The sequence below is a fragment of the Tetrao urogallus genome (genome assembly GCF_951394365.1).
Source record: "Tetrao urogallus genome assembly, chromosome: 5".
Classification (NCBI taxonomy): Eukaryota; Metazoa; Chordata; class Aves; order Galliformes; family Phasianidae; genus Tetrao; species Tetrao urogallus.
The window spans coordinates 23,961,873-23,987,975 of record NC_136818.1 but is presented as its reverse complement, the minus strand read 5'-3'; positions in this window follow the sequence as shown (position 1 = coordinate 23,987,975).

The following is a 26,103-nucleotide window of genomic DNA, read 5'->3' as shown; positions in this document are numbered from 1 at the left end:
CAGCTTTGGGTGTGTGACATTCTGCCTGTTCCCTCCAGCCAAGTTTCCACAACAGCGGTATTTACAATCAGATGCTTGCATGGGCTGAAATGCCAGGATGAACACTCATGGAAGCTGAGACCCCAACTATCCTATGTATGCTGTTTTCTACCTAGTATGCTTTCTGGAGTCCAAAATGTTTTCCTTGAGTATTAGAGACCCTCCCTTTCAGAAAACCTTACTCTGTTGATAAATGCTGAGCACTTACGAATGTCTGTCCTTATTCATGGCAGGAGTACCTTGAGGCATCTTGACAAGCTGGTGGGATACAGCCTACAGTTCCCTGGTTTAGAAAAGAGAATTCCTGATCCTGCAGAGCATGGAGAAGCTAAAGAATGCAGTAGCTCAGGTTGTGCATAATGCATCTTAGCCTGGGAGCTTTCAGATGTTTGACTTTGCAGAAGGTCTGCTCCAGACACGTGGAAAGTTGGGTAGGCAGATGGTGACCAATGCAGCTCTGCAGCATTTCCCCAGGGACAGCCCCTTCCCCTGAGTAAGGGTTTGACCCTCAGTGGTTTCATTAGTGAGAGCGGGTGGGATGGCCATGAATGTACGGGTGAATGGTGCATTGGCGGGGTCAGCAGGACACGGCACGAAATTCTCTTTCCCTTGCAAGCTGTGTGCTCTATCAGTCAGGAATGCGAATGGCCACATGTTTGGCTGAAAAATGATCGTCTTCAGGAAGGGAACAGGTCTATTAGGCTAAAGGAAGGGAAAAACTCAAAGCAGGAATGACATGCAGGAATGACACCTCAGGGCTTCAAATTTGTTCCCCATCAATGAGGAGGAAGAAAATTGACCTCGACGCTTTTGGGGTTGACGGATCTTAAATTTAATCTCCTCTAAAGGCAAGACATGACCCTGCTGCTGGGTGTTGTACGGCTGCAGCTGTTTTACCCATTGGTTTTTCCTACTCTCCGGCCATCTCACAACATCTCCAGCAGAGCAGAGGCGTATTCCTGCCTGCGCACTGGCTGTCAAACACCAACTTCAGTGGGATTTCTTTTGTGCAGTTGGAGCTAGGACAGTTCAGATCAACACTGGCTCTGGGGAAGTGAGCACAGCTCCCAACCCCTTTTCCTCAAAGCAGGTATTTTTCTTCCTCTTTCATTTTTCCTGGAGTCCTAAACCACGGGTTTTTTGGGGGGTTGCTTTCTCTACCATTGCTGTTTTTGCCTGTTTCTTCCTCTTCGTTTGGCATTGTCAGGCAATTCCAATTTGGAGCCCTGGCAATACTGGCAACTCAAACTTGTCAGAGCCTGGGCGGTCTGTAGGATGCAGGGCCTGGCTGGGGCTCCCACCCCAATTGCTTCAGGAGCTGAGGCTACCTGGATCGCACGTCTGAATAACTGTGGGGTTTTTTTGTTCTATCAGTGGAGCCAAAGCACTGAAAGAAGAAAAGGTCCTGCCAAGTCAGCAGAACCCATCCATCTTCCCAGTGAGACAAACAAAAAGGGATTTCAGGTTAATTGATCTACCCCAAACAAAGTGTTTTGGTTTGGCCTTCTCACTTCCCCGTCTCCTCCTCCATTCTCCTGTTGCGACTGTTTGGATTTAGGATCTGCTGAATTCAACCCAAAGCCACAGATGGGTCAAGTCCAATTGAATTACTGCTTCCCAGCAGACAAAATCCATATCTGAGAACTCATGTGCAGTTTTTAGGTTCAATAATTTTCCTGATCACAAATTCCCTCTGTTGACCTTGGTCCAAATGCTCGAGCTCTGCGGGACCCTTGTTTATTTGTGTAAGATGCTCTTCTCTTTCAGCACTGGTTGTTCCTCAAGGCCAGCGCTATATTTAAGCTGCACTCTCTGTTTACGCAGTTGGCTGGTGTGGTGTTGTGAAACCACTGCCTGAAGCCTACTCGAAGATGGAGGGCACTCAGTGCAGATGGGCTTTTTGCTCCATCAATCTGCCAAACTCCAGCCAACCCCTGCTATTTCGGAGGCTCGTGATCTGACCGACTTTGGCTGCTGTCACAAGGATGGAGAAAGGCCCATCTCTTCACTCAGGGGACACTTCTTGCCAAGCCTCCAGGCAGCGCTGCTTCTCAGTAAAATGGTTGTAATAATGTTTTAACATGGGCATAAGAAAAAAAAAAAAAAGACCTCCCTAAACCTTGTTCAAAGGGCTGGTGGAAATGGAGTCATGGAAATTTTTGACAAATACAAAACAAAACATGGCCAGAGGCAGAAACCCAGTGTGGAAAATTGGAGCCCGGTTAAAGTCTGGCAAAATTGTAAGTGGAGAAACATCTAGTCTATTCTCTTCTGTTCTGATCCTAAAAAGCTGCCTGATGTTTCTTCTACTTCGGAAGAACAGCTCTGAAGTGGATATTCACCTCAGTGCACAACTGGAAGGTGTTTGCATTGGCTGTGGTGATGGTGGTGCGAGAGCCAAGGTGGACAGTAGAGCATGACATGGTTATGGGGGGTCAAAGGCCTCATGGGAAAGGGAACTGAGGAAATGGTGTCCAGGCTCTGATTCAGCCACTGATCCCATGGTGGCGAGGGAAATGTCAGACTTGACATCCTCAGTATTTCAGGAAGGGAACGTGGGGACAGAGTACTGAGTAAGGGTGGTGGCAGAGGAGCAATGCTTAGTAAGGCAGGGGGAAATGTGTTCATAGGGAGATGGAGAGACCAAGAACCTTTTCCTGCCAAGATCTCCATTCTTGCACCCTGTCCGACATCCCAGCATGGAGCCAGCGGGAAGGGACATTAGCTACGACAGTGCTTGCCCAGGGCCAGCCTGGCCACATCCAGCTTTCTCCATCTGGGACGTCCCCAGCTGATGACTCAGAGAGCCTGAGGAATGTGTGTCAGAGCCGCTTCCCCTTGGCCATCTACAGAGCAGCCTCTCCCATGAATCGTCCTGCCGCAGCTTCCAGAGAGGCCACGCACATGGCATCTTCCTGGATTCTGTCCTTGCACCTGGACCTGGTAGCTCCTGGGCTGCTCCTCCATTCTTCTGTAAAGAGACTTCACTCTCTGTCCCAAAGTTTGGCACAGGGGTCAGTCACAGTGGTGTGTCACTTATGGGACAAGGCAATGGCATGTTCCAAACCTCAGTGCTTGAAGATAAGAAGCACTGGGATTCCCAGAAGTGTCCAGACACCAGGCTGTGCTAGGGAAGATAGGGGAGCAAGGAGGGGGTTGCTTTTTCTGGTGGGCACTCAGATGGGTCAGCAGGACATGCTATTGTTGTAAGGGGTCAAAATGAACCCATTTGGGGTTCAGATAAAATCCAGTGGGTGCCTTTTCATGTACCACTTGTGTTCAGGTTTCATAGAATGGTTGGGTTGGAAAGGACCTCTAAGACCATCTAGTCCAAACCCCATGCCGTGGGTTGGTTGCCACCCACCAGATCTAGCACCAGATGTTCATGTTCACATAACCTTGTGCTACAGCCAGCACATTACCAGTTGAGCTCTGGTGTATGAAGATGGAAATGAACTCCATCTCCTGATTGCTCAAGCCTTTGTTACAATAGAAATGAAATTAGGAGCTCCTACCTGCAGCCTTGCACTTTTTTAAGGTACCAAGGCTCAGATCCAGAAAATTATGTTGGAATCCCATCATCCATGGGAGCTTTCAAAGACTCCCTTGGTCCAGGAATAACCCGCTTCTTCATTTGCTGGTTTGAGACATCTATTTAGTGTCAAACCGGTCTCATTCTTGGTCCCTTCTTGACAAAAAACAGGATTTAGGCTGAGTTCCTTGCTGGACGCTGCCTGCAGACATACCACAAAATGCTGTACCTGGGCTGGGTGGAAAGGGGACAGACCGCCAGCTCCAGCGCCGGAACGGCCGCGCCGTGCTGTGTGCGGTTAGAGCCGGCCCGATGCTTAGACAGCAATGGTATTGAATGTGCGTACAGCAGACAGACTGGTGCTAAAGCACTTACTGGGAACATTAATAAACCGTGGACCACCCTTCCTCATCATGTGATGTGGTTCTGTCTATAGGCAAGATATGTAAAAACAATTTAAAATTAATTTAGCTTTTAAACCTTCTAAAAACATATAAAAAACTCAACCTTTTCATATAGGATTGGGCTGTTTTTCCAAGTGGGAAAATGTTCACATCAGGATTGATTTAATTTTTTTTTCTGCTTTTAAATCATAAACAGTCCCGGTACAAGAAACAGTAGCTGTTATTGATTAAAAGTTCATTTGCCTTGTCTTTGCTGATGATTGATATTTGGGAAGGAGGGATAGAAGAAGAGAAGGGTGTTGTATTTTGGAGAGAAAAAGAAAACGTGTCACATGTTACCTGCATCTTAGAATAATGTTAGTTTTGGAAGGAGCGTGGCTTGCGAAAAATAATAATTGTTTTAAGGTTCAGCAGATCCCAGTCCTTTCCGCGCGTGCTTTAATGCGCTAAGCGGGCTCCCTTGAAAGAGCAGCGTGGTGCAGGAGGGGAGCAAGGCAATTGCATTTCCAAATGGGATTTTTATGGCCCGTTGAAGGAAAGCAGCTACCCAGTGGATAGCACTGCGCGGTTCCCAGCAGCGGTTTTTTAAATGCTTCCTTTTGCCAGCACGTGTGCTGCGCTGCCGAGCCGGAGCTGCTTGCAAGGTTGTGCTACATGTCCAAGGCCTCTGGAATTATTTGGGGTCCTCAAACCCCTGCAACAAGCTGGGGGTGCAGGATACAGCCAGGAATGAGATGGGCAGTGGTGGTATTTTGTCTTCAGTGGGACATGGGCATGGACACCCATTGTCTACTCTGCCTTTACGTTGGCAGCCTTCAGGCTTTGCAAAATGTCTGACCTCCTGGAGGGCTGTTTTCAGCTGATTGATGTGGAAACCACACTGGCATGCTGGAAGTGGGGGTACCATAGGCTCCACAGCGTTCAAAGGAGCCAGGCTCAACGGGGCACGAAGGGCGTTTCTCAGCCAGAACATGTTAGTGGGCATGGTAGGCACGGGTTGCTGGTTGGACTGGATGATCTTAGTGGTCTTTTCCAACCATACTGACTTTATGATTCTGTGATTTTCTGGCTGAACAGGACGGATTCGGGGAAGGTGAAATTCTGTGAATTTTTTCCCATTCCCCAAATTGTTGAAATGAGAACACGGTGAGTAGGGAAACATTTTGCTTAGATGTTTTTCAAAGTTTTTGTCTTGGCCCAGTCTTTGGCTTCAAGACCTCCTTTATTTTCAATAAGAAATAAAAATCTTTAAAAAGAAAAATACTTAAAACATCTGTCAAAACAGAAACTTCTCAGTAGAACTGAAATCTGCTTTTTTCAAGCCTTCATAATTTGCTGAAAATATTTGTGGCAAAATTTCTTCCCAGTTCATTCCTGGTGTAAAACTCTCCTGAAACTCTGGGGAGGGAGCATGCCGGGATCTGCAGAGCTTGTAGGTGCTTCATCTCAGCTCTGCTCCAGAAGTCCCTCAGCACCAAGGGAAACTGTGGCAAAAAATATCCAATGAATTTCACAAGAAGTTAGGATTGCTTTGCATGCATCTTTAGACAGCTTTAATAAAAGTGCATGGAACTGGTTTACATATTGGCATGATGGAAACTAACCTTATGCTGGCCCAGAGGGAGGCACCAGTTTCCCACCTAAAAGGGCAGAGTTAAGGGTATCTCAGCCTTGGGCTGGTAACCTTGGCTTCAGCTGATTCATTACATGTTATCCAAAAATGATTATGTTCATAAGGAAGAGGCATCTGGCATTTTATTGCATTTTCCGGTGCTTCAAATTAATCTGAAAGGAGGAGAGAGGAAGGGAAAGGCACCAGTGTCTGACATGTGTGGCTGTTCTGTTCTGCTACCTGTGTAAGGGCAGGTGTCTTTATATCCTCTTGACTTTATTGCTGGCTTTCCCATAAACAACATGCCCTGCCTACCATTCCCTTCCATGAAGATCACATCCTGCTCCTCTGAAGCACTTTATCCTTAGGAGAAGCAGAATCCAGAAAAACCCCAGATCCTGAGCAGGGTCCCCCTGCCCTGTTCAAATGGTCTGAACTCACAGGGAACGGTCTCAACCCATAACCTCTCCAGCTCATTAATGTACTTGTTCATTATCATTAACCCTTTGCTTGACCTAGTGTAATCCTCACTATCTCCCACATCAGAGCACCAGGGTTGCATCCACACTGCAACTCCCCACCAGTGGAACAAGGCATACAGGTGAGATCCCAGCCAGCAGTAGGTCCAGGTCCTGTATGGAGAGGGGAGACAAATGACACAGAAGGACCACCTCCCTGTCAGGTGTCACCCCAGGGAGCTGGCACCAGCCCTGACCCTACAGGACTTCCCCTGCTCCAGAGGGGATGGAGTTTCAGGGCTTTGCAGCACATACACCCATGCCAAATCCCCTCTCCAATGCAGGCGTTCCTAATCATGCATAAATATGGCAGTGGATATAGCCGTCTGTGTTGCTCCAGAGAGAGCCTTTGATCCTGGATTGAGAGCTCATGTTTCAGGTGTTTGGGCAAATCGAAAGTACAAAATAGAAACTCCAAATTGCCTTGTAATTTTTAAGAGGCAGATCAGGAAGACACTGCTGGCTGGATGGGGAACAGATGTCTCCCCATCGGCTGCACTGCTGTCCAGAGCTGAGAGGCAATGTGGATGCTGATGGTTCGAAGAACATGTCTCAGACCTTATGGATCCTATGTGGGGAGGACAGCAACCCCTGTCTTCCATCTATTCAAACAGCAGTTCAGAGCTAGCCCTGCCCCTCCTGCTCCTTGTCACCCGTGGAGAACCACCTCCACATGGGGAGTGAAGGAAGCTCTGGCCACAGGTAAGCCAGCAACAGAACTTACCTGAGCTGATGGAGCCACCTGGGGAACATTGGGTCCTGTAAAAGGGAAGGCAACATGGTTTACCCTCTCCTCAGTACCATCAGCAGCAGGATATGGAGGAGGATGAGGAGAGGAGGAAGGGGAGTTTCCATCTTGGGGAGTGTAGAGGTTATTTCATGTTGCCTTGCTTGGAGAAGTTTTGGGACACCCTTGCTGGGAAGTAGGTATGTGAAGGGGAACGACGCTTGGGGTGTCTATGAGGGGAGCCTGAAGGAGGACAGTTTGTGCTCGCTTGGTGCATGTGATGCTCAGCTCCCCTTGGGTGGATGCTTTGGCTGAAGCTCCAAACCACTTGAAAGAGGCTGGGGCTTGTTCCTGCCTCTGAGTCAGCGGAGCCTTGAGGTTAGGGTGGGGCTCTGAGTCATGGATGCTGGAGCTGCTGGGTGCCAAGATGGTTTCTGATGGAACAGAGTAAAAGCTGCCCTTGGCATTGAGAGAGAACCTGAGCAGGGACAGGCCAAGAGTCTGATTCAGGGATGGAAGGGGGCAGCTAGTTTTCAATCCTGAAGCTGGTGGCTCAGAGAGGTCTTGGTGACTGAATAGTCTTCATGTCTCCTTTATGGCAGGATGCTGCCATAAGGAAGGGCTGCATCCTCTTCCCCACTGAGCTGCTGCCTTGGGCAGGTGTGTGAAATGGGTGTGATGGGTCATTCACCATGCCTATGCATGTCTCCTCTGGGCAGAGAGGAGTTCTCAAGCTCCTCCCAGGGAGGAGCTGCTGGGCACAGGGTGCTTCTGCCTAAGAATCTGGATCAGCTGCCACGGAGCAATGTGGAGGGAATAGCTTTGGGACAGCCATTGCTCTTCAGTTGGAGACCCTGGATAGGGCATAATGTGCTACTGGGAAATCTGTTTTGATGTCTTGGCTCCAAAATATCCCTTATTAGAGGATTCCAGATAGAGGCTCATGGCCTGGGCTAGAGGAGATCCTTGTCCTTTGCATGGCGTTCTCTGCTAGACGTGTTGGATCCATCTTACCAGGCCACAGCACAGCTCCTCCTCACCCTGTGCCTACCCACAGCCCCCAGCCTGAACAGTGTGTTATCTCCATGGCCACATGGCAGGGGATAGAGCTGCTCATGCCTTGGCCTGCACCGCCAGTGATTGATGCTGCAGCAGAAGGCTGTCACTGAGTATGGTTGGCCACCAGCCCTGGGCTGGGAGCAGAGCCTCAGTGTGCAGGGCACAGCGGGTGCCAGCTTCAGCACCTCTGGTCTTCAGTGCTGTATTTCCCTAACTCTCCCCAAGCCCAGGGGTGTGGGGTGTGATAGGACAGCTGCTGTGAATTAGTCCTCACTGCTAAATTGCCTCTGTACCCTCCCCCCTCCCTGAAAAGCAAGCTGCAAACCCCTCTGAGTTTATGATCTGCGAGTTCATGCAGCGTCCATTAATTTTATGAGTAGATTTTCCTATATCTGATCTCATATATCAGCTGCAGGAGCAGAAGGTGGGGGGTGAGGGGGAGAGAGAGGTGATGTAAGCCTGGGCGAACATGCAGTGCTGCTGGCAGGGCAGGCATGTGAGTGGTTGGCCTTGGGGCCATTGCTTCTTCTGTTTATCGGGTTGCTTTGGGTCTCCCCAGGCAGCAGGGACTTCTGAAACCCTCAGGTTTGGAGCTCTGTGGTGTGGGATTATAATTAGAGAATCACAGTGATTCAGGTTGGAGAAGGGCTTAAGATCATTGGGTGAACCATCAGCTTAACACTACAAGTCTGTCACTGAGCAGTGGGTCAGTTCCACATCCACATCTCTCTAAATACCTCCAGGGATGGGGACTCCATTGCTGCCCTGGGAAGCCCATTCCAATGCCTAGCCTTGCTTTGCATGGAGATCTTCCTGACATCTGAACAAAATAGAACCATTTTGGTTGGAAAAGACTCTTAAGGTCAAGTAATTGTCCCATACCATCCCACCAAGAATCATCCCGTTCTGCAGAATTGAGGACCAGGGAAATGTGGTCAAATTGCGATAACAACTGGGGAAGAGGCCAAAATCGCCCAATAAGTAGAAGATGTGGGAACCCAACAAGGCTTTGAGTCCTTGGTTGTGTGCATGGAATTAAGGGGGACCTGCTGCAGTGCTGGGGGCCCTTTCTCCAAGAAGGGAAGGAGCCTGGAGGTGGGGAAAGCTTTGTTGGCAGGGTGCAGGACACCAGGCTGGGGTTGCTGACACCATCTCATGCTCATTTAATGAATGATGGCCTCAAGTTGGGCCAGAGAATGTTCAGGTTGAGTATTAGGAACATTTCTTCCCAGAAAAAGTGGTTGTGTGTTTGCAAAGGCTGCCCAGGGAGGTGGTGAGGTCACTGTTCCCAGAGATGTTCAAGAATCATGGAGATGTGGCACTGAGGGTTGTGGAGATGGGCTGAGGTTGGACCTGATATTCCTAGAGGTCTTTCCAACCTCTATGATTCTATTCCATTTCTCCTTTCCATTTTGTGGGCCCCAGCCCAGGTGTGACTTGTCACCAAGGGATATGGGCAGTGTTGCAGAGATCCTGCTTGGAGCGAGCCCTGCTCCCTGCCCTAAAATTTGTCTGAAGCTCTCTCCTAGGCCTTATTTATTTTTCCAGCAGTGCTTTGTTTCCACTGATTACCCGGGTCGTTTTTTGATGATCTGGTCATTCCTTTTGAATTAAACCTGATGATTTTTATTCGCCTTGCCAGCGCTTTGTATTTGTTTCCCAACTGGCAGCACTTAGGAATTTTTTAGCAGCTTTATGTTGAAATACTTTGGGGATTTTTTTTTCCCAGGATCAATTTTGCAGTGGAAAAATCCTATTTTTCAGCTATCTCTGTGCATTGATTCCGACAGAGCACCCTGTCCCAAACCGACAGTAACCAAACCACAGAAATTGTTCTCAAAGAAGCGATCAAAAAGGAGAGAAAAAGGAACCAACTAGAATTTCTTTTTCTTTATATATTCTGAGAAAGCATGTGAATTGTCCTGCTTTCAATTCTTCCCAGAACATCGTAGTGATGTTACAAATTTAGTCATAAAGCTGCGGTTGAATTATAGTTATCATTGTAAAACAATAATAACTATGCAGATACTTATTATGGTGAATTAAGTTACAATGATAGTAAATCTGTCATAATAACCATGGCAACTCTCTTAGCCACGCAGTAGGAATCCTGCGATGTTATTGATAAAATCTGCTGAACTCTGCTGTCTTACCCTCCGCAGAGCCGCTGCAGCGTTTTATTGTAAATGGTGATTAAATGATGCAAACCATATCTCCCCCAGCAGTCATTTGTTCTCTTCCTTTGCATGAAGGCCTGAGTCAGACCCATTAAATGCTCTGTGATTTAGCAGGCGGGACTGGGCACTGCAGGTGGGATGTCCTAGGGGAAGTGGGCTCAGAGCTAAAGGAAGGGTTTGGTTGGTGTATTGGGATGGCTGGCGTTGGGTTGGTCTGCACATGGTGGGTACCCCCAAAATGTTTGGTATTGAGGACGCTGAACTCTCCTGAGGGCTGAAGGTGGCTGGGGGGATTGAGGCTGGAGCAGATTGGTGACCACAGTGTTGTGATACTCTGTCCTTTATGGCCCCACATCACTCACCCCTGGCCCTGCCCAGCCCCACTAGTGCCAGGATAATATCCACAAGAAAAGCCATTCCCGTGAATTTCCCAAACCTGTTCTCAGGCTGAGGGAAGATCACACTTCTCCAGGTGCCTCCAGGAGCCAAACCACAGCAGCTCCTTCCTAGTTTCTGCTAACCTCATGGATGTGTGACCTTACACATGGATGGAGCGATGCTGGAGAAGGTGTCACGTTGCCCAGGCAGGGATGCACATAGAAGCATCCTGTCCCACCTCCATGGGCTGTGACAGCTTGAGGACCTCCACCTATGGCCTCCATCCCGTTACAGACTAGGGCAGTCTTGTCATCCTCAGGCAGTTTTCAGCCTTAGCCTGGGGGATGCTGAGCAGTGATAGCAGCGAGCTGAGAAGCCCTGGGGCTTTGTGGCTGAGGCAGGCTCCGGCTCCATCATACCCGTCCTCCTCCCTGCCAGTGTTGCCAAAAATGGGTATGTTTCTCCTTTTGTCATTTTTCCATTGTAACGCTTTCACGCTGCTTCAGGAAAAAGGCTAATAATTTATCACCATAATGAGAATTTTCTGGCTGAAGAAAAGCCCATTAATGTCTCGCTGAGTATAGGAACCAAAGTTCTGTTGTGAGTGTTTATATTTTCTAATTAATCACAGATGACTCCAATTGTGTCAGTGTGCAGCTGGATACTAAACTGTGAGTGCTCACTGTTTTATGCCCCATTTGTTTACTGGCTACTCCACTCCAGCCTACCAAACTCAGGAAGGAAGTTTTTGGAAAGTAGAGGTGCTGAGAAATGCCAGACTGCCCAGGTGCCTCCTGCGGGATGCTTTGGTGTTGGTCCATCCACAACCCAGGAAGGGGCTGTGAAGATCAGCTGCTGCCCCAAAGCATGCCTGGTGTAGATTGGGGAGGTTGCGATGGAGCCAGAGGGGAGCCTCATTTCTCACCATGTGGCCTCACCCATTTCAGTGCTGCTTTTTAAAAAATGCAGTATTTTAATGAGTGAAGAATCTGTGTATTTTTCACATTTGAAGGCATTTTGGAATCTAATGAGGTTCAACAAGGCCAAGTGCAAGGAACTGAGCTTCTGTCAGGGCAATCGTAGGTACATGTATAGACTGGGAAATGGGCTTGGGGGTCCTGGTGGATGAAAAGCTGGATGTGAGCCAGTAGTGTGCTCTTGCAGCCTGGAAGGCCAACAGTATCCTGGGTTGTATCAACAGAGGGTGGCAGCAGAGCGGGGGCTGGGGAAGGATGGAGCCCATTATTCTACCCATCAGTGCCACACTGCTCTCCCTGCTCACGAAGATGCTCTGCAAATTCATCTTTCAATAGGTGACTTTTAAAGCTTTGTGTAAGGCTTTGTGGACAGACTTTATTCACTGCTGATTGGAAACTTATCAGTGTAATTACACAGACATGTTTTATAGGTTATGTATTAGCACTATTAAATGGCAATCTGGTATTTACTTCAAGTTATATTAACTGTTACTGATTACTGTTACAACAAATGCTGACAATTATTGAATGAAGCCCATTTTTAACTGCAATCTCCTTGTATAAGCTACTGTGCAGTGCTTTTCTCTCTGACTGAACTGAGCAAAGGGTCTCCAAGTACCAGACTCTTTGATGCACTTATATGGCTAAAAGCACAGTGGGTTTCATATGGAGTCACTGTCCTTGGGGGTGTTCAAGAACAGTGAAGATGTGGCACTGAGGGACATAGTCAGTGAGGATAGATTAGAAATGGTCCAACCTTAATGACTCCATGGTTCTATATTGCAAAACGTGACCTCCTATTTAATAACTGAATTCCTCCACATTGCTGATTCTGCTCAGTGCCTTTCTTCTTACTTATCTTGGGCACCAAGAAACCCCAGTATCCAGCAAACCACCTGAACTCACCCAATACTGTATGGTTTGGGAGCTTTTTCCCTAAGGCTGCAGATGCTGAAAGCCTGTGGGCAGGGAGATGTCCTCATTCTGCTGTCCCCATGGCATTGTCCAGAAAGTGGTGCTTGGATTGCCCCTAAGGGGAAGCTGTGGGGCTGTTAGGTACGGTGTCACTTCTGCTGCTCTGCATGGAGGCTGGTGGAGGATTGCACCCTGAGAGCAGTCTTATTTGGAAGCTCGTTGAATCAGGGAAGAATGTTGGCTTTATGAAAAGGAGCTTGAAAGGATTCAGGATGCAATGTAAGTTCTATTTCCAGTTGAGTAGATTGAGTTGCACTTCAAGTTGTGGAGGGAGTAAAAACTTGTGCCGCTGGTCTAGATGTATATCCACACGGGATGGGCCTGCCTTCTGCCTGTGGATAAGCTGTGGTGCTGGAGCTCTTTGGTCTCTCTCCACTCATGCATGGGATGGCAGTAGTGCAGCTCCTGAGGACTGCTTGGGGAGCAATGTGCTTTGGATATAGAGCACCTGGGAGCACTAAAGGATGACTTACATTGGGCTGTATAAAAGTAAAGACTCATTTTGTTTTGGATATGGTTCAACAAATGGAAGTGATCATCTCCTAGCTCTCTGGGGGGATAAGTAGGGGCTTCACCCCAACGTGTGCTTTCAGATCTGACCTACGTGCATTGGGATCAGCAGAGGGGCTCGGTGCATCCCATACCTTTCCTGTGCTTGTTTCAGTGGAGATGCAAATCCAGGATCAGGGGAAGAACCAGGAGGGCCAGCAGGGTTGCAGCTCACCTGGCATGTGGTGACACTAGGAAGGAGATGGCCCCCAAGCAAGGCACAACTCGTGGCCTGGAGGGTGGCAAGATGCTGAGCTCTGTTTCTGGCTTCCCTTTGGGTGGATTTATTTTTAGTGTGGGGCAGTGCTTGGTGACAGTGTGGCGCGGGGCCATCCCATACCTGTTTGATCTCCTGGCGCAAAGACGCGTGTGCTGTGAGCGTGCGATCAAGTTGCTGTGATAACATGGTGACAATACAACAGCTCCCAGCCCTGCTCTGGGATGCAGATGTTGGCTGTGCAAGGGATGCTCCCGGCAGTGCCTGTGGGAATATTGGGGGAGTTGGTTCCTTTCCAATGGGAAATGGCATTGGCGATACTCTCTGAAGGGAATTGGAGCATGGGAGCTGGGTTGTTGCAGCACAGCATCCATGATCCTGCACAGCATCCCATCCATAGGAGCTGAGATGACAATGGGCAGCTTCCCGCTGCTGGAGGAGCAGAACCTTTGCGGGCTGAGGGCTTTCCTTCGAGCATTGTCTCCGTTACACTGCAGTGGATGGGGGCACCACTGCACTGGGCAGAGCTACCAGGCAGCCAGAGCTGTCCTCGCTCATCACCAGCCTGATGGCACTTCCACTCCTAATAAGTTAATCTGATGGGCTTTGTCATGAGCGAAACAAGAAATCACATTTTTAATAATAATAATAAAAAGGGTCCTGCATCTTGTTAACATCTGGAGTTCAATCATTTCTGTGCTCAAAACTGTGGAATGCTTCAGCACGACATAAATCTTGCCACTTGCCGTACATGGGCTCCAGATGGGGAGGCAGCAGCCATGCTCGCCTGCAGCCTGCGTGGTGCTGCTGGGCAGGGCAGCTGGCACCCCCAGGGCTGCTGCTTTCACCCGAATTGCAGGGAAGTACCTTAAACCCTGGAGGCGAGCCGGGGGTGCCTGGCTATTGAGTTCCAGTCACTGCTGTTCCTGCCTGTCTTCACATCTGCTGCTCAGTTCCCTTCGTGGTCTTTGGAGCTGGACTTGATGGAAATCTGAGTGTGGTTGTTGTTAGCAAAAGCAAGAGTTGGTTCTCTGAGTTTTTGTTAATCTTTGTCTTAAACCTGAAAATCATTTATTTATTATCATTTATTTAAACCCAAGATTTTGCAGCTGGAGACTGAAATTTGAGCATTTTTTCATTTTTGACAGTCAGCACAAGCCAGGCAGATTTTCATAAATAAGTTTTCTGATTTTATTTTTGTTATTTATTATTGGAAGTTGCTTTGAACTGAGAAATCATTGGGTCTGAACTGCTATTGTGGAGGTTTCAACCTCCTGAAGGCAGGGTGTTGTTGTGAGACACTCCATCGCTGACGTGTGGAGATGGTAGATTTTGACTGGGAGCTGTTTGTTGGCGTGATAGGTTTGACTTCTATGGGTTTTAGGCACTTTTGTTTAAATATCTCTGACTGATCCTAGGTGGGAGGCTGGGGGTGTGCTCAAGGAGCATCTTTCCTATTCAAACTCTTGTGAGCACAAGTATAAGCTCTGGTATCAGCTGGTGGCTAGGGCTTATCTCTAGGTATTCAGATGGCTTTAAACCAAGGACCAAATATTCTCTTTGCAGTGCATTCAAAGAGAGCTATGGATGGGCCTGTCCACGTTCCTCAATGCTGCAGTGATGCTTTCAGTATGCCTGCGACTGATGAAGGGCTGCCCCAGTGCCCCATCCCCAGCTTCCAGAGCTGCTGTGTTTATGGGGAAATGTGGGTTTGAGGAATAAGAAAATCACTTTTCACCACTATGGATTTGGTTGGAGAAGTGAGCCTGCTGCTACGGGAGCTCAGTCCTGCTCACAGCAGTGCATGGGCGGCAGCAGCGGCACCAAGCAAGAACTTGCAAATTCCCTTTTCCTCTCCAGAATGCTTGGCTTGTGCTGAATAAATTTCCGTACAGAGCATCTCTCGTCTTCTTGGAGAACTGTTTTTAACTGGAAAGCAAAAAGGAGTCATACTGGAAGTTAAAAGATTTGGGCTGCAAAGTGTTAGATTGCCAAAAATTAAACAAAATCAAGAAAAACAGTTTTGTTTTCTGTTCCCATCTTTTTTCCTCTGGACTCCCATCTATCTGTTGTTCCTACAGAGGAAGGGAGAGACAGACAAAATAAACACAATGTAAACTGATCTGGGGAGAGTATTCCTTCCTGGCCCTAAAACCTGATGTGTGCCCAACCCCAAATATCAGTGGGTGTTGGAGTTCTCCTAGGATGGAGCAGGGAGAGGATGGTTGGAAGTCTTCCTGTGTTTCAGTACCCACTGGGGCTAAGCAGGCACTAGGGTTTGCCCTTGGCTCTCCCAGTGTGGGTTTGCTGTCACTGACCAACGATGGGGAGGAGAGTTCATGTCGTCTTCCTTGCGTCTTGCAGATGAAGTGCTGGATGCTCAGTGCATTCCCCTTGCCTATGGCTGAATGTCGGCCGATGCTGTTTGCTAAACAAGAGTGCCGGTGGCAGAGGAATTAGAAGAAATCCCTTCTTAATTGGAAACAGTGAGTTTGTGTATTTTTTCAGTTGTCTATTTTGGGCCTTGTAAAATTAAAGTTATTAACTGTAATGCAGTGGTTTCCAGATTCCCACAGCCCTTTACAATAGCGGGGAAATTCATCCCAGGTCACTGGGAGCCTTTAATGAATACATTAAGACTTATTATTAAAATAAAGTACTTGCAGCTTTATGAGAGACATCTGGCGAGGATGCGCGTCTCCTGCAGGCAGTGCAGCTCCGGGTGTCTCCTCCCGGCGTGCCCTGCGGTGCCATGGGCTCACTGCCACTGTGCACATGTGGGCTGGGGACAATGAAGGGATGTCAGGAGGTGATGGAAGGCACCAGGGCCGGGTCATGGAATCGTTAAGGTTGGAAAAAGGCCGCTGAGATCATCTAATCCAGCTATCAACCCATCCCCATCGTGTCCTCTAGCTGTGTCCCTTAAGTCCTGTGCCTGTAGGATGCTTGGCACAGAGGATGCTGTTGACCAACATATTCGTGGGGTAGGCTTGGGCTGAGTGCAGGAGCTGCCCTGGCTGCAGGCAGGTGGGTGTTCAGCCAGATGTTGGCCCAGTGGTGCTGAGGTTTTGTGGAGCTTGGGGCAGCAGGGACCCTGCAGTCCCAGCATGCCCATAGGACAGGCTCAGCTTGTGTCTCCACAGGCAGTGTGGTCAGCAGCAGCAGGCAGTCTTATCACTGCTTTATCTCTATCCAGGCTTGATCTGTGCAGAAAGCAGAGCCACGTGGCGGTAATTGCATTAGGAAAACAAACTAATCTCTGAAGGGACAGAGAACAGCTGTTGGGCTATCGGGAGACATGGAAGTGGCCTGCCAGCCTGCAGAGCTGGGGGGATAAAGTGGATTTTGGGCACAGGGTTGCTAGATTGGGGGAGAGCCAGGCTTGACACACTTGTCTGAGTTTCTTTGGTTGCACTGATCTGGGGAACAAAGCACCAGGAGGTGGACACCCTGAAATGGGGACAACTAAGTCCTGGCTGTGAGACCTTTGGCCAATGGAAATGAGAAGGTCAGGATTGCACCAGCCAGGAAGGCTGAATCCAGAGCTGAGTGCCTGGCCAGATCCCAAAGCAAATGTTGCTGTTGTTTCTGGATTATGTAGTTTAACAGAAAAGAAAATCCTATCGCTAATACCACGAGATACACGCTTGTGTCTTGTATTCACTCTGTCCTATGAACTTTATTAAGGCTCATGTAGAGAGGGATTATAAAAAAGAAATAAGGCCAGAATTATGCAGCTCCCAAAAGTTTTCCTAAAAATAAATTTTTGCCGTGTTCTTCCACAGCAGTTAATTATGGCTTCTATTAAATGCTGACAGGCACTTGATAATGTTATATATTGCAGCAGGCTCTGTTCGGAGCGTTAAAATGATGGCAGTAAAACAGTTTCCATTAGAGCTGTTTTCATAAGCTAATAACTTTTGCAAACATTCATGTCTCAGGTTGAAAGTTTTGCATGCCTGGTCCTTGCCTGGTGGCAAACTTCTTGGAAGCATTCAGAAAAATCCATCTCATCCTTTGAGTTATGGAAGTGATGGGGAGAAAGAAATGAACAGTTTATTTTCAATGGTAAATGGATGACAGAGGCATGCGATGCCAGAAACTGGCTTCAGAAACTGGTGAGGCAGTTGTAGAATCATAGCATCATCAAGGCTGGAAAAGATCTCCAAGATCATCCCATCCAACCATCCACCTATCACCAATATTCCCCACTAAACCTTGTCCATCAGTACAACATCTAAATGTTTCCTGAACACAAACTCTTCAGAGATGCTCTCAGCTCTTACCTATCTGTAACAACTGCTGATCTGACTCTGGTAGCATAGAGCTGGGGAATGTCCCACCCACTAAAATCCTCTCTGGCTTCAAAGCGTTGATAAACTCAATGGCAGAGCCTCAAGGGAGTCCAGCTACCATCTAAGAGACGTGACTGGTGAGCTCAGGTTAAAAATAGATGTTGGTAATTAATAACTTTTTCCTTCTGTCGGCATGTTTGAGATACTGACAGTATTTCTCTCATGGAGATGAAGAGTCCTGAAAAATGTACAAACAAAAAAAAGAAGGGTAAGAAATTTCTAGGTCGATAAAAATATTTTTCTTTGATAATTTCAAGCTTCCTGTTTTGATTTTTTTTTTTTTTTTCCTTCTGTTAGCAGCCTAACCATGCAGAGAAAAGATCTTTTCAATTAGGAACTTTGAGATGTGTCAGTGATGGAAATACAGAAGCCAAATATTTGGACAATTTGGATATGTGTGCCAACCTTTTCCAAGATGAAACAAGTGTTTGAGCTCCCCTTGCCTGCAAGAAGCATTTTCCCACCAGCCCACTGCATTGGCAGCTATTCAGCTGGATCCCATTGGCAACCTGTGGCCAAGAGGCAAATGAACCATGCTGATCTCTCACTGTGCTCTTCTGTGTTGTTCCAGGGACAAATCCAGTCAAGCAGGTGCTGAGCCAGTAACAGCATGGGAAAAGCTCCCCTGCGTTGGGTATTGTCAAAATTCAGCATCCTTCACAGCCTCCAACATCGAGGTCCTACAGGTATGACTTTGCTTTGCGTGGGTCTCTGAAGTTAAAGATGCTAATGAACCTCTGCTGCAAGGTCCAAAATCATCCAGAATGACAGCAGATCTTTCCCAAAGGCTTCCCAGGCCAGGAAGAGTGGAACTGCAGAGGCACAGCAGGAGAAAGCAAGAAGGATGCTTGTCCTATGCCCTACCCAACTACCTTCTCTGGAGTGGCTTTGAGGAGCCCCAGAGGTGGAAGGGCTGGAAATCTAGCTCCAGGTGGCAGTCCTGATGTGCATGTCCACTCTTTAGAGCTCCCAGGTATTTCCTTAGGCAGTTGACTTGATCACAGGTAGTGGGGTACTGAGCCACGTTAGAGCCTTGCATGCTATTGTAGCTGCAGCATGCTCTGGGGAGAAAAAGAAGGAAGGGGAGGCTTGTATCCCCTTGGAAAAAAACTGGGGTGTACATTTGGCTTTCTCCTCTGCGTATTCTTGTTTTGTCTCCGAACCGCCCCCCTCCTCAACCATTCCTGCACAAACCCCCTTTGTTTGCTGCCCTCAGCCAGCATCCAGGCAGTAACAGCAGCCCAGATGTTCCCTATCAAACTCAGAGCCATGCCAACAAACTTTGGCACACATGAAAGTGTGCTGAGGAATGGGCCTCTGCAAATACCTTTTTTTTTTTTCCCGTTCCCATTCCTGCAAGTATTTTTAAATGTTAATGGCTTTCGTGCTGCAACAGCCCATGGGGGAGGCTGTGAATTAGTGGTGAGGGGCAAATCTGTCCTGACTTTGAAACCCTGCCCCTCGTTCCTGTGGTGTGGTTTTCCCATGGGTGATGGTGCTTGGAGGGAGCAGACAGCTCAGCCTGCAGAGGGGAAATCTCAGTAAAACTGGATGATTGCACAAGTCCAATGGATAGTCTCTGCCCTTCTGTGCTGATGTTCTTTTCCCACCTCCTCAAAGAGACAGGCTAAGGAGGCGATGGATGACTGTGATGAACCCCTCTCCCTTGATCAGAGATTCTCCTTGAGGATGCATCCAGGTTTCCATCCTGGAACAGGACCCATCTCTTTTTGCATATGAAGGGATGGTGCAAGCCATAGGCCCATGTCTCAGACATGGGCTTGGAGATAAATGGAACCTTGGAGAAAATGTGAAGGTAAAGAGGCAAGAAAAGAAAAAATGGCTTGAGCTGATGAAAACTGCTTTCTTGCTCTGGGGAGGTGAGATTATGGTTATTCACAATAGGTTTGCAGGGACTGCTTCTAGAAAGCAGAAGCTGAGCACCAGTCCTTGGTTCCCTTCATTAAGGAGGGAAGGCAGCACACTAAATTTGCCAGTAAAATCGTAATAATAATAATAAAAACATAGTCCTTAAACTATCCTGTTTAAAAATAATAAAAATTAAGAGGTACTTGCCATTTCACATGTCGTCTGGTTTAGCTGCAGGGAGCAACATGGCCCCTGAGAGCTAACCTGCTGGAGCAGATCCCCACTGTGTTCAAAGGCAGTGGGGAGACCTGAGTTTGCTTTCAGGTTGGGGCTGCTGAGGGTTTTGAAGCCTTGAGCAAGTTTTCAGATCTTTTTTTTTTTTTTCATGGCCGAGCAGTCTGGGGGAAAATATATTGCTGAATTGGCATGAAGGGGGGGATCCAGATGCTCCCTGGGTTACACTGCAGCTTCTGCAGAAATGCTGCAATCTTGGGGGCTTTCTATAAAACCTGGAGGACAAAGGTCCTGTCTGTGAGCACAGACAGTCTACTTCCCTAAACGAGGCTGATTCCAACAGTTGATCTTCATTTAATGCTCCCAAGCCAGATGAAAAAATGCAGACTGAATCTCAACATGTGTATGTAAGGGGGTTTCTAGTTGCTGGTGCACAGGTGTTGCTACAGAGATGATGTGGAAGTACCCTGATGCATGCTGGCTAAATAATCCTGCTTTTCTAAGCTAATCATGTTGGATTAAAAGGTAATGCTGGCTTGATCTCAGCTGCAAAGCTCAGGGTATCAGTTTGTCCTCTTCAACTCATCTTCAGTCTGTTTGGGAGTGCATTGCTACACTGAGCACGCAGACAGGAATTGCGGAGCCTTTCCTCCTGCTAGGAGAGGAATCTGGAAATGATTACAAGCTGCTCATGCTTAATCATTGGGTGAATCTTAAATGCCTGGCTTAATATTTCGCAGGACTGAAGATGGCATCTGAATTTTTGTGGTGTGCAGGTTACATGGCAGAGCATGTGGGCTTGGATGGTTTTGCTGTGTGTGTTTGAGGGGTGGCTGGTCCTGAGGACCCCATGCTTCCTCTGAAGTCCAGGTATCATTTCAAAGGAAATCCAAAATGCAAAGGGGGGGAGGTGGGGGGGGGGGGGGGGGGGGTGGAATGGAACTGTTTTGCCTGATATTTGTGCAAACTGGCAGCTCAACCACATTCTCATGCCTTACTGAGTCTGGCCATTTGTACTTCAAACTGAATTAGAAGAGAGTGTTACATGAGTTTAAAAAATGAAATCTCCTGGGAAAAGGAAGGCAACTAAAATAACCCCCATCTCTGGACTGGACTCAGTCAATGAGAAGGAAAGGACGTCTATTGTTTTGCCTTCCTTAAATATCAAAAATGCTTCACATCAGCATTCTCGGGCTGAAGCTGTTTGCTTTACTGAAGATCGCTGAGTTTAAAGACAGGTTTTCTTCATTTTTCAGATGGGCCTTAATTGAAAAGAAGAAATTGTGGGTTTTAGTTTGACTTTTTAAAAGATTAAATAGTCTCCAAGCAAACCAGAGTATTTTGTTACTGGTCAGGCAGAATGTTTCTCCTTGACCCAAAATGAAATGAGTTCTTCTGATTGTACTAAAAATACTTCGTCTTCACCTTGGCTCCAAAACTAGGATTTTCCACCAATGCTTTTACTTTGGCAACCAGAAGAAACCCATCATCCTTGTTTTCACCTTACTGCTGCAATAGTAAAGGGTCTAATTTTGGTTGCCCCTATTTTAATTGGAGCATTCCTTACTGAACTGATAATTTATTGCTAGCTGAGATCTGTGACATCCATGTTCACAGCCAGGGCGTGGTACAGATCTCTCTCCAGAGATCTTGGATTCCTCATCAAAGAGCTGCTAAGCTTCCCTGGCCTTCAGCCTGCTTATTTACAGTCTTTATAGCTCAGGCTCAGAACTTGCAGTTGATGCTAACTAATGAAGATATGGAAATCTTCATTAACATATGTGGCCCTGGTAAGCCTTGGGGGTGTCAGTCAGGCCTGAAGTTGTGCCAGAACTTCACTGAAGAAAACACTTCCCTTGGAGAAACTGCTATAAAGCAGCTTCTATCAGAACATTTTGGAAGGCAGCTCCTGCCTTGGAGGGACGACTTTCCAAAGTCATAAAAGGAGGTTACCTGCTAGAGCCTTGGTAAGAACCAAGCTCTCTGCAGTTCTTCAGTCCTTTAAAGACTTTCTCCAAAATCCCTTCTCATAAATGGCAGTTCCTCACTGACGATCACGAGCTTTTTTTTTTCCTGTTGTTTTTTTGGGTTGTTTTTTCTTTTCCTTTGAGCTGGCTATGGAGAAACCATCAAGGCTTGGCATTGGGCATGTAATCTTAGCTGGCATCCTCAATCCTTTTTTGCTAGGGCCTGGGGAAGTACCCAAACCTTGGATGGAGCTGTTCGTTTGAGTGTTCTTTCAGCCCCATAGGCTAAAAATGAGCCAAAGCAGTGCAAGCTGATTAATTGCTACATCTATGTACACCACTGTCTTGTGGGGGTACAGCAGGATGGGAGCAGGATCCCACATTGCTCCCTGAGGGCTACCACCACCTTACCTGCAACTGGGAGTTCTGTAACTCCCAAGTTCTTTTCAAATTAGGAGAGGTGAGGAGAGAGCATCTCCAGGTCATGTAACTGGAAGGAGATACCTGAAGTGGCCCCAACTCATTTTGGACTTGTTGGTCATGAGTGGGCATTCTGCAAGTAGTCAGAGGGCACTGAGGGGTATTTGGGGTGGTTTTCACATCATATAAGGGTCTACTGCTGGCTCTGGGTTTGGCAAACATCCATCCTTCTGTCTTTTCACTAGAAGAGGATGATTTCCCATGCTGACTTTTGCAAAGCTGGTTGCCACCAGGGATGGCACAGCCATGTCTGTGAGTGGAGTGATGAGATTGTGACAGCTGAAGGAGGAGGTGGGAATGGTGTGGGAAGCATCCTGGTCATGGGAACAAGACAAATTTCCAATGGGCTGGCAACAGTCATTCAGCATAGAGAGGTCAAAATTCTTGTACAGCAGCCTGGATGCCTGGACCCATGGGGCATCTATGGATCTGCATCCCTAGAGCTTGTGTGGGGATGCACACATCTGAAACCACTGAAAACCACATCTTGTTATCCCAGGACTGCACTGACCTCTGCTCTGTCTTGCTCGACAGATGTTTATTCTTAAAAATATCTGGTGGTGGAGACCCTGTGCTCTTCTGAAGCCGATTTTTAACATTTTGCTGCCCTATGTGCTGGGAAGTGCTTCCTCACATCCAGCTTTCTTCTCCACTTATCCACCCCAGACTTCTTTAGAGCTGCATTTTATATATTTAAAAGCTACTATCATGTCTTCTTCCCTGTAATTGTCTCCCATGGAGACTAAACAACGGCAGTTTGTTCACTTGGGCATGTAACAACAATCAGTCTGTTTGATGGAGTTCAATTTTTTTAGTGTGGTGGTTCTAATAACTCATTCTATGCCAAAACTAACAAACATTTCACAATTTTCTCTTCAAATCTCTAATTTCATCAATTGTTTTGACAATTAAGTTTACAATTTTTAACACAAGTAGTTAAAGCAACTGCGTTCTAATTTTTCTATACAAGTGTTTGAATTATGACATCCATTGAGCAATACAATTAGGAAAATTAAAGAAACATTATGAAATATTTAACATGGTTTTTATAAAGTATTCACTTAGAGACATTAAGAGATACTTAGATACTTTAAAAAAGTTATTAGCTGCAAAAATGTTTCTTCAGCAGTATGAAAATATATAGCAATAATTGCTATAGTGTTCCACTTCTTTCACTACTCAGCTCTGGCTTTGCAATCCAAAGTGGAACGTTTATAATCTTTGGTAAATTTACGTTCAGGATGAATTTTAATTTACCAAGAAGTATATGTAGGAATTTGTTATATATATATATATATATACATATAAGTAATAATTTAAAAAGCTTATTGCATACTAAGCTTTCTTTCAGTTTGGATTTTATTTTTTGAAAATAGGACTTTTCTTAAGGAGAAAAAACAAAGGTTAAAAGTAGAATGCATTGGGGACTTCTACATCCCCACGCCATCTTCACGTCCCATGCCCCGGCTGCTCCAGGGCTTTCCTTCGGTCTAGAGCTGCTCTCCTCATAGCCCTGCAGCAAGGAGAGGAGAAACCTGGGAGTACCTGCCCCCTCTTCACTGAGAATTGAGAAGTAAAACTTGGCCCTTGTAAAGTAAAATAGCTGTGGTTTCAAGCAGTAGGGGTCACAGGATTGCCCCTGAGGGCTCTATGAATAGTGGCTCAGAGGAGATGAGGTCATGGCCTTAAACTTCCCATGTAAAAGTGTACCTCTTCACAACAAAATGTATAAAGATCCACAAATCAAATGATGTTGAAAACCACTGGTTTCTATGGTTTAAGAAGCAGTCTTCCAGTGTAGTTTTTTCACCTGTTAGCTCTTTAGATAAGTGGGTTTCTGTTCCCCTCTAAGAAATTCCAAAAAACCAAGACTGCTGTAGTGCCAGAAATGATGGTGCTCATTTGATTCCAGTGTAGGAGAACAGATGCTGGGAAGATGAGGCCAAGGCAGAACAGGGCACGCAGCACCTCTGTTAGCCTATCCCAGAGTTGAGAACCTATAATACAGTGATTATCCTGCCATGTGCTGAGCTCCAAGTTCCCAATGCAGGATTAGGGGTATGTTGGTGCTGAGCCAGGCATCTTGGCACTGCCCTGGTGAGGCTTGGTTAAAGGCTGTGGCTCAAGCACATGGCTGAGGTTAAGCACAGGCTTGCATGCTGGTTTGGATCAGGGCCTAGGGCTCAGTGAGGCTGATTTCCACCTTGGTTTCTGAGTTTGGTGCTCCTTAATGGAAAGTCCTTGAGGGTATTTAGCCAGGAAAAAAAAGCTGAACGTGGAGATCAGTGTTGATGCTATGTTCTCAGCAATCTAATCCACAGTCTGTTGGACTATGTGAAAATCCTAGCTGCCTTCACCAGGCTGCAGAGGAGGAGGGCCTCAACTGCACTCTTGTTTTCAGTGCCATGCTGAGAAGTTAATTACTTGAATTAATTATTTATCTCAGGTTCAGAACCTTCCTGGATAGTACAGCTGAAATCAGCGGAAGAAACTTCCATAGCATGAATGTGAAAAGCATCCTTTAAAGGAGAAATTAATTCTCAAAAGGCTGGGCTTGCTCCTTGCTCACACATTGATCTGGTTTGGCTGGACATGGTGATTTGGCTCTGAAAAACAAAACTGCAGTTTGAACTAAACCAGTGTCAGTAAGGTCCTGGTACAAATTGTGTCCATCCTGGGTTGAAATGTCAGCTGAGGACTGACCCTGAGGTCTGACCCTGAGGCCTGCCCTACAGAGTCAAAGTTGCTGGTCTATGATGACATGTCCATCATGATCTGGGAATCTCAGAAGAAAAAAAATGTGATCTCATGCTACTTGCTGCTTCAGGAGACAGTAGGCTAAAGAGGCAATAGAAAACAGACAGAAGGCATGGACATAACCAGGTCTGCTCATGAGGTAGCAGCTCTTGAATCTCAAAATGATACAGAAGTCTAATCTGGCCCCAGATGTAAAAGGAAGGTTTAGGTTATTGGGTTTTTTTTTTTTTCAGTATGGTTTGGGTTGTCCATCATCTCTATCCCAAAGTGGGAATGGAAAATAAGGTTTCTATTTTCTCTTCATTCAGCCTTATCCAACCTGTGTTTGCTTAGAAAATACTTTTTCATAGGTGTCAAACATTAGTTTCATGTTAAGCTCACAGGCCTTTAATCAGCCAGGGAACATGAACAGCCTCCATTTTCTGAATCTGCTGCTGGTAAATGCCCTGTGAAATGACTTCACTAGGTTATAATTGTTCCTGGAGAAGGCTGGCCCAACTGCTGGTAATTAAACCTTTGGCTGATGGAAACTGTTAAAGCCGATTGCTGCTTTGCCTATAGCATTGTAGTTAACAACTCAAAAGTCTTTATACTTTTTCTATAAAACACATGGGAGTTTTATGCCTGGAATATCTGCTGCAATAAAGAGAATATGGTGCTTCATTTTTGTTTGCAGCACTGAAACTTGGAAGAGAAGAAAGAACTAAGGTTCAGGAATGAGGTCTGGAGTTAGTGCTTCATGAGGCTCGTTCAGTTGGTACCTGTGGTTTCGGCGCAGCCCATGGCAGGGATTTAGGTATCAAGACAGATTTAGATTCCTGACTCCAGTACAGGCATCTATGAAGGAATTAAGTGTCCTACGAGGCTGGCCAACACTGATGCATCATAAAATTCCAGTTGATACCTGGTTCTGCTATCTGGGCTTCCTGGCTTTTGAGAGCATGCGAGTCAAGGCAAGATTACGGTTCTCATTCGATCTCTTCTGTGCTTGGTAAAGTTTCCCAGAGCAAGCTGTAATCCAGCCCGAGGGGCCATCCTGCAGCTTCAAGCCCTGGTTGGTGATGACCATGAACAGACCCCATGATGTCTATGACAGAATGGAGATAAATGTGCTCTGCTTCTTCTCCGCTGGATGTCTGCCATGTCTCTGTTTCACCCTGGCCCACAACCAAGCTGCTGGTGAAAAATAGTGATGTGTCTGCTCCCCAAAGGCCAAATCCCAGCAGAAATGTTTGAAACCTGCCTGCAAGTGACAGTCCAGGACTCCATCTCCTCTG